The sequence below is a fragment of the Sitophilus oryzae genome, unplaced genomic scaffold, assembly GCF_002938485.1.
Source record: "Sitophilus oryzae breed Bouriz unplaced genomic scaffold, Soryzae_2.0 scaffold_1441_pilon_pilon, whole genome shotgun sequence".
Classification (NCBI taxonomy): domain Eukaryota; kingdom Metazoa; phylum Arthropoda; class Insecta; order Coleoptera; family Curculionidae; genus Sitophilus; species Sitophilus oryzae.
Window position 1 is genome coordinate 2,018,207 of NW_022146106.1, and position 12,285 is coordinate 2,030,491.

The window sequence follows — 12,285 nt, forward strand, 5'->3', positions numbered from 1 at the left end:
TAACCTTCGATTAAGATTCGTAAGGTGTTATGTGGGGATGGTGCTCCTTTACGGTATGGAAGGTTGGTCATTGAAAGCAGCTACCATCAACAAATTGGAGGCTTTGGAGATGTGGCTATATCGCAGAATCCTGAAGATACCTTGGATGGCTAGGTTAACAAATGAAGAGGTTCTCAGACGGTTGACAGAGAGCGTGAATTGTTTGAATTGATTAAAAAGAAAAAAACGCATATCTGGGGCACATAATGCGAAACCCCAAATATCAATTCTTGTATCTGTTGATCGAAGGCAAGATCGAAGGCCGGAGGGGTATCGGAAGGAAGAAAATGTCTTGACTGATGAATATTAGACAGTGGACAGGGTTACACGATGTACAGTCGTTAAAACACATCGCCCGGAACAGAGAAGCAATGGAACATGTTGTCGCAAACATCCATTAATGGATCTGCACTAGAAGAAGAAGAAGATATCGGAGATGGAGACTGTTATAACTCAAGAAAGTGGGACACATAGATCTGTAAGGTCACTTCAAATTATCGAATTATAGTCCTCAATTGCCGTGTAAAAATCGTAAAAAAATATTCGTTGTCGGACGCGTGTTTTCGAAATTTTATATTCCATTAAATCCGCAGTCGACTTTCCATTATTTTTTCTGTTCATCGATCGTTCGTAATCGCGTTCTGTGGCCATTCATCTGGTAAATTTAGTCGCAATCGAGTTGCGAAAATTCGGATTCGGTAACGTTATTTCCGACCCAGATTTTCCATTTATTTTTAGACGTTTCCACAAACACGTGAAACAATATCGGATTCCGCATTTTTTTCGGTTCTCGGCTGCCAAGAGAGAAGTCGATCGAGACACTAGTTGAGTTTGTCAGGCGAAACAAATATTACATTGTTATTTTTTCATTTATTTGTTTATACACTCAGATGCAAAAAACACAACGGAGAAATTTTTGGTTAAATTTAAAGTGTGTTATTTTTGTTATTTTTAGCCCTATTTCCATGAATTTTTTTAGCAAGCTGCATATAATTATATCTTCGTAATTTTTATTTAAACTTTAATTCGTAAACTCAGCTTTTTGTAAACTTTAGGATTTGGCATATTATACAGGGTTAATCGAGGGGTTGTTTTGTGAACTTAACTTTTAAACAGCCTGTGTAATAATTTCGTCTGTAGATTTTCCTAAAATATGATTTTACGGTTAAAACCATGACTCCTGAGCATTTTGTGATTCATGTCAATACATGCTTTGGTTAATTTTTAAGAGCGAAATGAACTGATAACGATCAATTTCCAATTTTTCTAATTATCATTACTTTTTGATGTAATTTTTTAATATGATGAGATGGTTTTGGTGACTATTGTCGTAAAGTCATATTACACTGCATTATATATTCTTTACTACCTTAAAAAAAACGTTAAAGACTAATGATACAGTCCGGGTTTTAATAAGCATTAATAATGGTAACAGAACTAACGATATTAAAGAAAACATCTGTAATACTCAAGTATACAAACAGAAAAGAAATTGTAAAAAATGCCCTAATACTTTGTGTTGCGCCCTTGGGTGGTATAATTGCCTGTATACGTCCGTTCATACTGTCATTGGGCTGCTGATATCATATTGCGTTATGTTTTCCCATTCTTCTTGAAGGACCAAGCGAAGTTCATTTAATGACACTGGTACTGCTTTGCGAACTTTAATCTTCTTGCCAAGCATTTCCCAAACCTCGAACATGATGGGCAGTTCATAGTAGTACATAGTTCACAATAATCAATAATCACCCAAGTGGCCTTGTCACATTGAGAAATACCTTCAAAAAAGAAACGATAATTGAAAAAATTGCAAATTGTTCGTGGAAAGCTCATCTCGCTCTTAAAAATTAACCAAGGCTTATATTGACATGATCCAAAAAACAAAATGCTCAGAAGACATGATTCTGACCGTAAAATTATATAAACGAAAATTTACAAATGAAATTATTGCACAGGTTGTTTTAAAATTAAGGTAAAAAAACAACCCCTCGATTAACCCTGTATAATATGCTAAATTCTAAAGTTTACAAAAAACTGAGTTTACGAATAATATATCCTCTGAAATAGAAGATTGAATTTTAATAAGTTATAAAATATTTGTGGAAAACAATGTTTTTGCACCATGTTTTATTCTAAATTTCAATTCCACTATCAAACTTTGTAGAAGTAAGTTGTACTTGTATTAATCAAATTAATATATTGCTACGTTGAAATATTACATCTGTCAGCGAAACAAGCTTTTCCATTTATTGGCTTTTTTCCATTTCTTATTCACATTCACTATTTTTCTTCAGTGATTAAATATATTGAGACATTATATTCAATTTTAAATAAGATGTGTTTTGATTGCCAATTTGTTAAGTAATTTGTAAAGAGAAACCGTTGACGTAATGAATAAATATTATTTTTAATATCTTGTAATTTTTGTAAAAGCTTGGAGAAATCTTTGTTTTTAATTTCATTTTACATTATCAATGTTTTCACTATTGTAATTGGAATCCAGGTTTGCTTTTAAGGAAAAAAATATAAACCTACTCAGCTACTACTACCACATATACAGGGTGGCACTGCATACCATGATTGGATTAGTTTTAATACTTATTTCGAGCTCTACAGAGGATATCGCCAGAGAATATATATGTTACGGTTAATGTCGACATTAAAAGGTTAATGTTTGGGTTTGGTTATTTTTTTGATTGTTCTATTGTGTGTTATTCTCGAGATTAACCGGGTAATGTCGACATTAACCGGACATTGGACCTTAATATACAGGGTGTCCCAGGCTGAGCATGCATTAGAAGTTTCTAGAGAACCACAATATCTAGACCGGAGATTTCTTGCACATCATTGTTTTACAACAAGATCTATCGATTAAAAATATTTTCAATATGGTGGCACTTCCGGAAATACCGGAAGTTGACGACAACTTTTTTATTTTAAATAGGTGCACCCATTTTTATCACATACGTAAATTCTCTGTAAAATTTTATGAATTTTGATATCAAACAATCTATACCTAACATTAACCGTTTTTGAAGAAAAAAATATTTAAAATTTTTGGACGAAAAAAACTGCCTGTCAAAAATATGTGTATAGTCTAAACGTCAAATTTAGTGATTACCACAGCCACTGTGCCATAAAGGGAAGACATGGGGCTATCTATTTCAAAAATTAAATTGTTTGAATGTCATATAATAATGGCTGCAGCTGTCATGGAATTGAGAGATTAAAAAAGTATCATAGATCATTTTTTTCAAATGGCAACCCACTTTTTTATTTCACTAGAGAAAAAGCTTTTCAATTCGTTACTTTTTGACTATACATGTTCCTACAAGAAAAATATACGTTTTCAAACTAAATCTTAAATAAATTAAAAACAATTTATTATTGGTATAGGAACATGTATAGTTAAAAATAACGAATTGTAAAATCTTTTCATTAGTGAAATAAAAAAGTAGGTTTCCATTTGAAAAAAATGATTTATGATAACTTTTTAATCACCCAATTCCATGACAGTTAAAACACAGTTAACACCAGAGAATAGGTACATTAAAGAAATGCTAACTTTATGTTAAAAAATGGAAACAGACGCCACCTGGTGTCGCCTGGCAGTACTAGCTAAATTGAGGGGAATTGGAGGGGCGGGCTTAAAAGAGGGGAAATTTTTAAAAAAATATTTTTATAAGTATCACTGACTTACTGTTTAAAGTTAATAAACATATTTTTTATTACTTTAATATAATTTAATGTATTAAAAAATATGTCTATTAACTTTACACAGCAAATCAATGATATTATTAAAGACTTATTATTTTCAGAGAAAATTCATAGTAATTAAATTACACATTAGTAAACAATATCATTTATTTTTTTAGAGCTGCGATTTATATTACAATAATATTGAAATATATATATTTTTTTAACAATGAAAAAGAATATCCTGAACCTGAAAAGAAAGATGATCAATTAATGACTTAAATTAGTTCAAAATACATTTTGCAAATAACTAGTGAATTGGAAAGATAAACATACTATTAAAAGACATTTTAGTAGTATGTTATCATCTATTTACTGATAATACATTACATAAGTATATAATAGGTAAATAACATGCATAAGGCACTATGATACAACTACCTGTACCATGATAACACACTAATATGACAAAAAATATATGCTAATTTAAATTCCTTTAATGATCTAATGAAACACTATCTAGCCTCAATGCATGCCATTCCAAAGGCAAAAAAAACTGTTATATCAAATAAATATAAGCTGAATAAAACATAAACCAAGCCAACGTGCATAAACAACCAAAAAATGCATCAAAAAATACTTTTATCAGATCATACCCTTGGATATATTATGTATTTTATATATCGCACATCCTGTTCAAAAGTTTACTAACTCAAAATAGAGAATATAGAGAACATTGTCAGGAGAAGTAAAAGAAAATTTAAGTTAAGGCAATATGCTCCTTTTGCATATTAACGGCCAAATAATATAATGTTGATTTAATAAAATTTTACTGGCATCCTTCTGAGGTATAAATCAGATTAAAAGGACATTGTTTTTTTAATAATTGTTTGTTTTCTAAACATTTTTTGAAGACAATACAGTTTTGAACGGGCTGTGCGATATAAACAAGGATCTTACTATTATTTGAGGTTAGAAAGTATTTAAATAATATAAAACATAATCAAAATCATTTTTCATCATAAATTATAGAGGTACTTACGTGTTTTGATATTATTGTCAAGAAATAATACGTTTAGTTAAACAGGTACGCTGCCAGGCAAGTTCTATCGGCGGGTCTTTGCAAGATTTGAAATCTAAAAATACAAAAATACGTTTACATCTTAGTTGTATTTACGAATAAAGTATTTGTGTGTAATTTCTGACTTACCAGTTAACTGAATAATCGCATTAAATACATCCAAATGGTAATTTAATATTGTAAAAAAGCAAAATTGTTTTAAATCACTTGCCAGGACAGCCCGGCCAGCTTCTTTGTTGACAAAATGGCCGCGGTATCATTATTTAAGCAATGTGAGTGACAAAGAAAGCCAATGCCTGGCAGATGTTGCTTTCTTTGTCGTTGGTCCTGGCACGTTTAAATTTGACTGTTGCCTGTTTTCCCATACAAGTGACACCCCCGTGGTTAACACCATTATCATCTGACATTTCAACAATTTAATTTTTGAAATAGATACCTACCTGTCTTCTCTTTATGTCACAGCAGCTGTAGCAATCCCTAAATTTGACTTTTAGGCTATAAAATTTTTTTTGACATGTAGTTTTTTCGTCCAAAAAATTTAAATATTTTTTTTTCTCAAAAACGGTTAATGTTAGATATAGAATGTTTAACATCAATATTCATAGAATTTTACAGAGAATGTAAGTATGTAATAAAAAATAGGGGCGGCCATTTAAAATAAGAAAGTTGTAGTCAACTTCCGGTATTTCCGGAAGTGCCGCTATATTAAAAATATTTTTAATCGATAGATCTCGTCGTAAAACAATGATGTGCAAAAAATCTCCGATTTAGATATTGTAGTTCTCTAGAAACTTCTAATGCACGCTCAACCTGGGACACCCTGTATATGAAACCGTTTTTTTTAAATTAAATACGCTATATTTTAATTGGTGGCCTTTAAGAATACAAATACAGCAAGTTTAATTAACTAATATCGATGCTTAACCTAACCTAACCTAAAATATTGGGTGTCTATTTAAACGTATAAGAGAGTGATAATAAATCTACATATACTACAAGTGTTATTCCTATAAAATGTTATTTTCCTTGGAGAGTCTGTATTGTATGAGAAGCTCCACCGTGGTATGAATGGGTCTATTTTAATTAATAATAGTATTATTTCTTATTCTTCTATAAATTACAGTACAACTTCTGTAAAATACAGTTTCTTGAAGTTTATATTTTATTTTATACACAGTAGGTAATCCCGTTTTAGTTTATTTTAGAGAAACAGCACACTAAGTTGAGTTTGTTTGTAACAAACTCAACTTTCATTTCATAAACTTCTTTGTAGTTGTGAACATGTAATAAAAGTTTTGCAAAATGCTACCTTGCTGGTGGAAACTTGTAACGCAATACGAGTAGAATTGCTCTCTAGCGGATCTTTTTGTGAACTCACTCTTTCACATTTTATAAAGCGCGCGAAGCTGTAACGAAAATATACTTATTATACAGGGTGAAAATTCATAAAGTAGCAATCGGGCATGTATCTTAGCTAGAAGATGCTATCAGGAAGAGTTACTGAGAAGTATCTGAGACTTTCTATCAGACCAAGAGGGCATTAAGATTTTCATGGTAGCCCACACAAGTTGAGTCAAATAGTGCCAATAGTGTTATTTTGGTTCAATCTCCAAACTCTCGGTATTTATTTGAGACCTTTCTGATAGTAATTTTTGTCTAAGTGATAGTTATGCTATCCTGTAGACTTCACATGCGGTAGTTATTGTTTTCCTTTGTTCAATTAATTGCAGTAAATTAAACTTGAGGTCTATAATTATTATGAGTAATTAAAAATGTTGAAGTATACACTGGTATACTACGTAACATTAAATAGTACTACTGAGTACTATTTAATGTTTTGAATTTTCATTCTTGTTAAAATAAGCACTAACATATGTTCTGGTATATTTGCTACACTTTTTAAAAAAGAGATAAACCAGTCCTTATTATTATGACTTAGATATTATACTCAAACTGGCGACACACCTCTTGGATTGTCATTTGAACAATCAAACATGTTTGTCCACTTATATTTTACTCTAAAAAGTGAGAATACTGAAAGGAATGTTATTTTTAAATTTCTTATTCTGATTTAGCATTCAAGTCACTCAGTGGAGTAGAAGATAATTTTATTATATATTATGCTTAGTTAAGAACACAGTTTAATTGTTAATATTCAGTGGTTAAGAATTTTTATTCTATCCCAACTAGCATTTGGACGTTATCTAAATTCGGCTATACGTCGCGTTCAATAAACACGACGTCGGATACCAACGTCGGTTCGACCGCCTGACGATCCTTATTTGCACCTAAATGGGGAATACAGATTCGGGTCGCCTCGATGTCGGTATCTGACCTAATAGGGAATGTAATTCTACCAATTACCAACGTCATATTACGTTGGATTTCAGTCACTTAAAATTCGTCGCTAAGCACTTACGTTACGTTTGGTTTCAAATTCGCTACCAAGAAATTACATAATGGATTCATAATCACTCCTCGAATATAAGTATAAGTGCCTACCTAATTTCATATTATAATAATTCTGAATCATTAATCCAGACATCAGTTTTGTCAACGGAAGTCACTTTTTTGATATACCTGATTAAAATACTCCGAGCGCCTTCAAAATTAGGTAGATTTATGAAATAAAAATATCTATAAAAAAGTAACTCGCAAAATATGTTTTCATTTTTTAGCTGGTTCAATCATAAAACTGTACTGTGGTTCCCCCCGAACTCAACCTTATCAATATTATTCTACTAGAAATCGGAGTTGAATATGAATGTGAATATAAATTTTAAAATTGCTGACAATCGGATACTTAATATGAACTACCAATATACCCATTCCAACCGGGTCTCCAGTATTAGTCGTCTCACACGACCGAAGTCATCAAACCGGACGACCGGCAATCGTATTATGACGTATATAATTCCAACGTACGCCACGTAAAATTTGCGATCGCCCGGCATACGTAGGAGCATCCGTCGTCGGTCACAGAGCATATAATTTTTCGTATTCCTGGTAAACGATTCCCGACGTTCGTTGTCTGATATTGGTCTATGATAGGTCAATTGTTTGTTGTCAAAAAATGTTTGACGGTTGACGGTTCAACGGTTTCGTAGGCGTAACCTCACTTTGCGTATCAGTGATTTTTTGTGGATTTGTGCAATTATATTTTAGTTTTTGTTTTCTCATTAAAAAAATGGGCAGCCATTTTTTTAAGATAACATATATACAAAATTTAAAAGAATTGGAACCAGTACCTCACATGTGGGAGGAGGATGGGGTCTGCTGGTTTCCTAAGCTAAAAAAAGAAATTAAGATGCACCAGTGTAATGCAGCATATCTTCCGGATTATTACCCATTAAGTTTTTACCACTACTTGAACGAGGAGAATACTTTCTTAATACCACAAACATAAGTATTGTATACCTACCTGTTCTGGCTGATGTGCAGTTTCCTCTGCATACGTGGGTGGAGGCAAGACATCACTACTATTATTATTATTTTGCAAAAGCCTCGACCTCTTTCTGTAAAATATAGATGAATGTCTAAATGCCTTTTTAGTGTTTATGTTCATGATGTTCATTAGGCAAATGCGACTTAATGGGTTGTATTTACTGACGTAAATAGAGATACGTAAATTAGGTTATAAATATGAACATAAAATACAACAAAATATAATTGGACGTTACTTTAGGGATTATCAGTGAGACGTATCCTATTCGGACAACGGGTAGACGTCGGGCTAGTTCAAGTATATGTACGTCGTGCAAGCCAACGGGGGAACGACGTTGGGAAATTAATAAAAATGGTACGTTGTTATTTTGTACGTCGACAGATCGTTGGATTTACCGACTCGGATCCAACGACGTCGCTTTTAATAGAAAAGCGACGTCACCGGTTGTATCACCAGCACCCGACCTAAATTTGCACAAAGTCTGACGTCGCTTCAGGTCAGATTTAGTTCGAAGTCAGATAAATGCTACTTGGGTATTGTTTTAAGTTTCAATAATATTACGTTTTATATTAACTATTACTATAATTTTTGTACCAAATCATTAGCCGTCGACATTGTCGACATTGACAACGTTACTAAGGAAGTCGATGTCAACACCATAGTTGACGAGTTAACAGTTCAATTATTGTAATTCAGGTTGCGACATCACGCTAATCATCACAGTAGTAACACAAGTAAGTCTGTATAAATAAATTCTTAAAAAATGCAAAATAGCAGAAAACTCCGTATATAGTAAATAATTACCCTAAGTTGACAAAAACTACATAACATCGATTTCTTTCAAAACCTCTAACAGAATATTTTGTAAATTATTCAGCAGTGTTAACAAGAACTTCAAACAATCTTGACATAGAAACAGCAATGAATATTTTATTGGATCCGACGCAAAAGATGTTTAACTATAGAACGTACAGTTTTATGGAGGTAATAAATTAACAATTCTAACAAACGGTTAAATTCTAGAGTATTTTAAGCTTTTTGTCAAACAGATTTCCGACATAAATAATTAATTTGTTGAAATTTATAATTTATTAAACTAATTGTATGGGATTGATTTTAATGATATGGAAAACTTGTTTTAACTTTACTAATCTATTGAAAATTAAGTTTTTAGACCAAAGGTGCCCGGTGGCGTAGAGGTACAGGCTCTCGTCTACCAATCTCAAGGTAGTGGGTTCGAATCCCACACCCGGCATTTCATCAGCCGACTATTTTTATTAAAATAAAAATAGTTTGGGTACCTAGGTCGACTCAGCCTTAAATGAGTACTTGGGATTCACAATCCTGAGCTAATAATAGGCGGTTGAAGCGCAGTGCTAGCCACATTACCTTCCTTGTATACCGAACGGCTCTAGTATGGCAAGCTGTACCTTGCTACTCCCAAGGCGTTAAACACTATACACGGGAGCTATTATTATTATTATTATTATTATAGGTTATTAGACCTTGTAAAAAAGTTATTAAAATCATGTAACCTACAATGTAAAAAACAAGATTAGATTAGGTGAGTCTTAAGTTAGTGCAAATATTTTTAGGGGTAGGATATTTCGACTCCAGAAAAACGTCTATGAGGTTTTTTCGGGAAAAAAAATTGAAAATTTGGAATTTTTAAAATTTTTTACTTAAACTAAAGTCTTAATATTTTTTTACTTTACCTAAAAAGTCTTAATCATAATTTCTTGATAATATGACAACATATAGGTAGTGGATTAAATTTAACAGAAAGAAAATCCAGAAAAGATCCAGTTGTTCTCAAAATTTAAGCCAAAATTAATTGTTCTTTATTTTCAAAGTAAAATAGCCGTTTTTGCGTAGAAAATGGCAAAAATGTATATTTTTTGACTCAGTAGATTTATAACGTTTTTTAAACATTATTACCACTGCGAACGGCAGCTTTTCATCGTAGACCAGTCTCTAGGTATTTCACTGGAGAAAAAGTAATTAACAACAAAAAACCAAAAACATAAATATTGGGCGCCAGGCAAGAACAGAGAAAGAAAACACAGTTATATATTACTTAAAACTAATGACTATATTTATTCATGATGGTCTTTGATAGTAAATAACATTGTAAAAATTATAGTTGTTAATAATTATAGTGGTTGTATGTCGAGGAAAGTTATGTTAAAAATGGTATTATAAATACAATATAGCTAAAGCTATTAAAAATAAAAAAAAAGCAGCATTACTTTAATTAATTTGTTACTTTAATAAATTTGTTATATTTTATACCATATTTAATCTGAGATGTTGCAAGCCGAATATTCTAAAATCGGTTCGGTTATTCATCTGTCAAAATGACGCAATATATAGAAAGTAATACTATCACAAAACGTAATTTTCGCAAAGAAACTAAGATCTAAATCATATTTTAAATACTAATCAGATATAAGTAATTTAACCACTAAATGTAAAGTCTGTACGATATTATTCAAGACTGAAAATATTAAACATAAAAACCAGAACTTAAATCTAAACTTAGCTTTTCATTCTTAAGGCAATCCTGTTTCAAACAGTACAGCGTGAGTTGGGACTCCCTGTCTCTGCACTCCCTCTCGGCTTCACCGTTGGTCAATACAAGGAGAGGGGCCAGAATGAAGACACCATGAACCAATACAGCCGTTACTATTGACTAGGCTAAAAACAGAAGCAACGCAGCATGGGGCTTACACTACATCCACACTGAGGCAATCCAAACATAAGATAAACTATCCGTACATGAGAACTACGCCCCTGCATGCAACGTCCGTACATAGGACACCTGTCCATAGGAATCACTACCCTTACATAGGATAATGTCCGTACCCTGGAACACTATCTGTACCTTGGACCCTAAAAATATGAAACTCGTGTTTAAAACCTACCAAGGTGTAATAAACACAATAAACCTACCTCGAAATACTTCCGAGGGCTCAATAATAAACAAAGAAACTGTCCTTGCTTCCACTTAATTTTCTGGAGGACAAAAGAAAACCAACGTGCCAACAAACACCAAATACGAGTTGAGTTGGGCCAATCCAAAACTCTACCCTAAAAATACTCAATAATAATATCGAATCTATAAAAGATAATATCTCATCTTTACCTGTAGCTTCGAAATAGCAGCCGATTCAGATTAAACAGCAAGATTTAAATAATTGCCATTTCTAAAAGCCGGGTAGCTGATGGCGACGCGACGGCGACAGCCGGCAAACCCCAAAGTGAGGTTAAAGCGCAGAGACGCTTTGAAACGATGTTGACAGCCCTCCACAGAAGCAGTGAAACGATAACAGGGTTGTCGACTAAAGAACGTTAAAACCAAGCGTGTCAAATAAATTATCAGGCCTGAGCGATACGGAATACGGTGACGATACGCCAGACATCATATATCATATACATGTAACGAACTAAAAACAAATCTGTAACGTTTTTAGTTCGTATACAGGTACCGACGAAAAGTTATTACTCTCCAAACCAGTTACAAATATTGTACTTGGCGCCCATTACAGGTATGAGTAATGTTGACACCGAAATAAAATTTGTACAAATTTTCATCCAAGTACCGCCATTAGTTTAGAAATTATTTAGAAAAAATCGAAATAAAAATGAAACTTCTACACACTACATCTCCGAAACGAAGCATTTTAAGTAGAGATGAACAACAAATCGCAAACTGCGATTTTAAGATCGCAATCGCAACCTGCGATGGGCTCTCATGCGATGGGCAACTCTTGCGATGGGCGACTGTGATTTCTTCTATTTGCGAGTTTCAGTTTAGGCAACCAATTGCGATTTTGTTGGGATTGTGATTTTGTAAACTAGGACTGTGATATAGAAGGTTCTATCTGCGAGTTTGAGTTTGAATGTAGAATGTTTAGAAGGGGAGTTAATCACCGGGACCTTATATATCTATTGTGTGTTCCCCTTTCTTGAGATATAACAAGTTATAACTAACATACAGTCTCAGGGCTTTAACAAAAGCCAG

The 12,285-nt window shown here is 32.8% G+C and overlaps 1 protein-coding gene across 1 annotated transcript in view; it reads left to right on the top strand.

Annotated features, from left to right (window-relative positions):
* LOC115876994 (ecdysone receptor-like) overlaps window positions 1-12,285 on the top strand; it is a 924,397-nt gene that overhangs the window by 370,875 nt on the left and 541,237 nt on the right. The window lies entirely within an intron of this gene.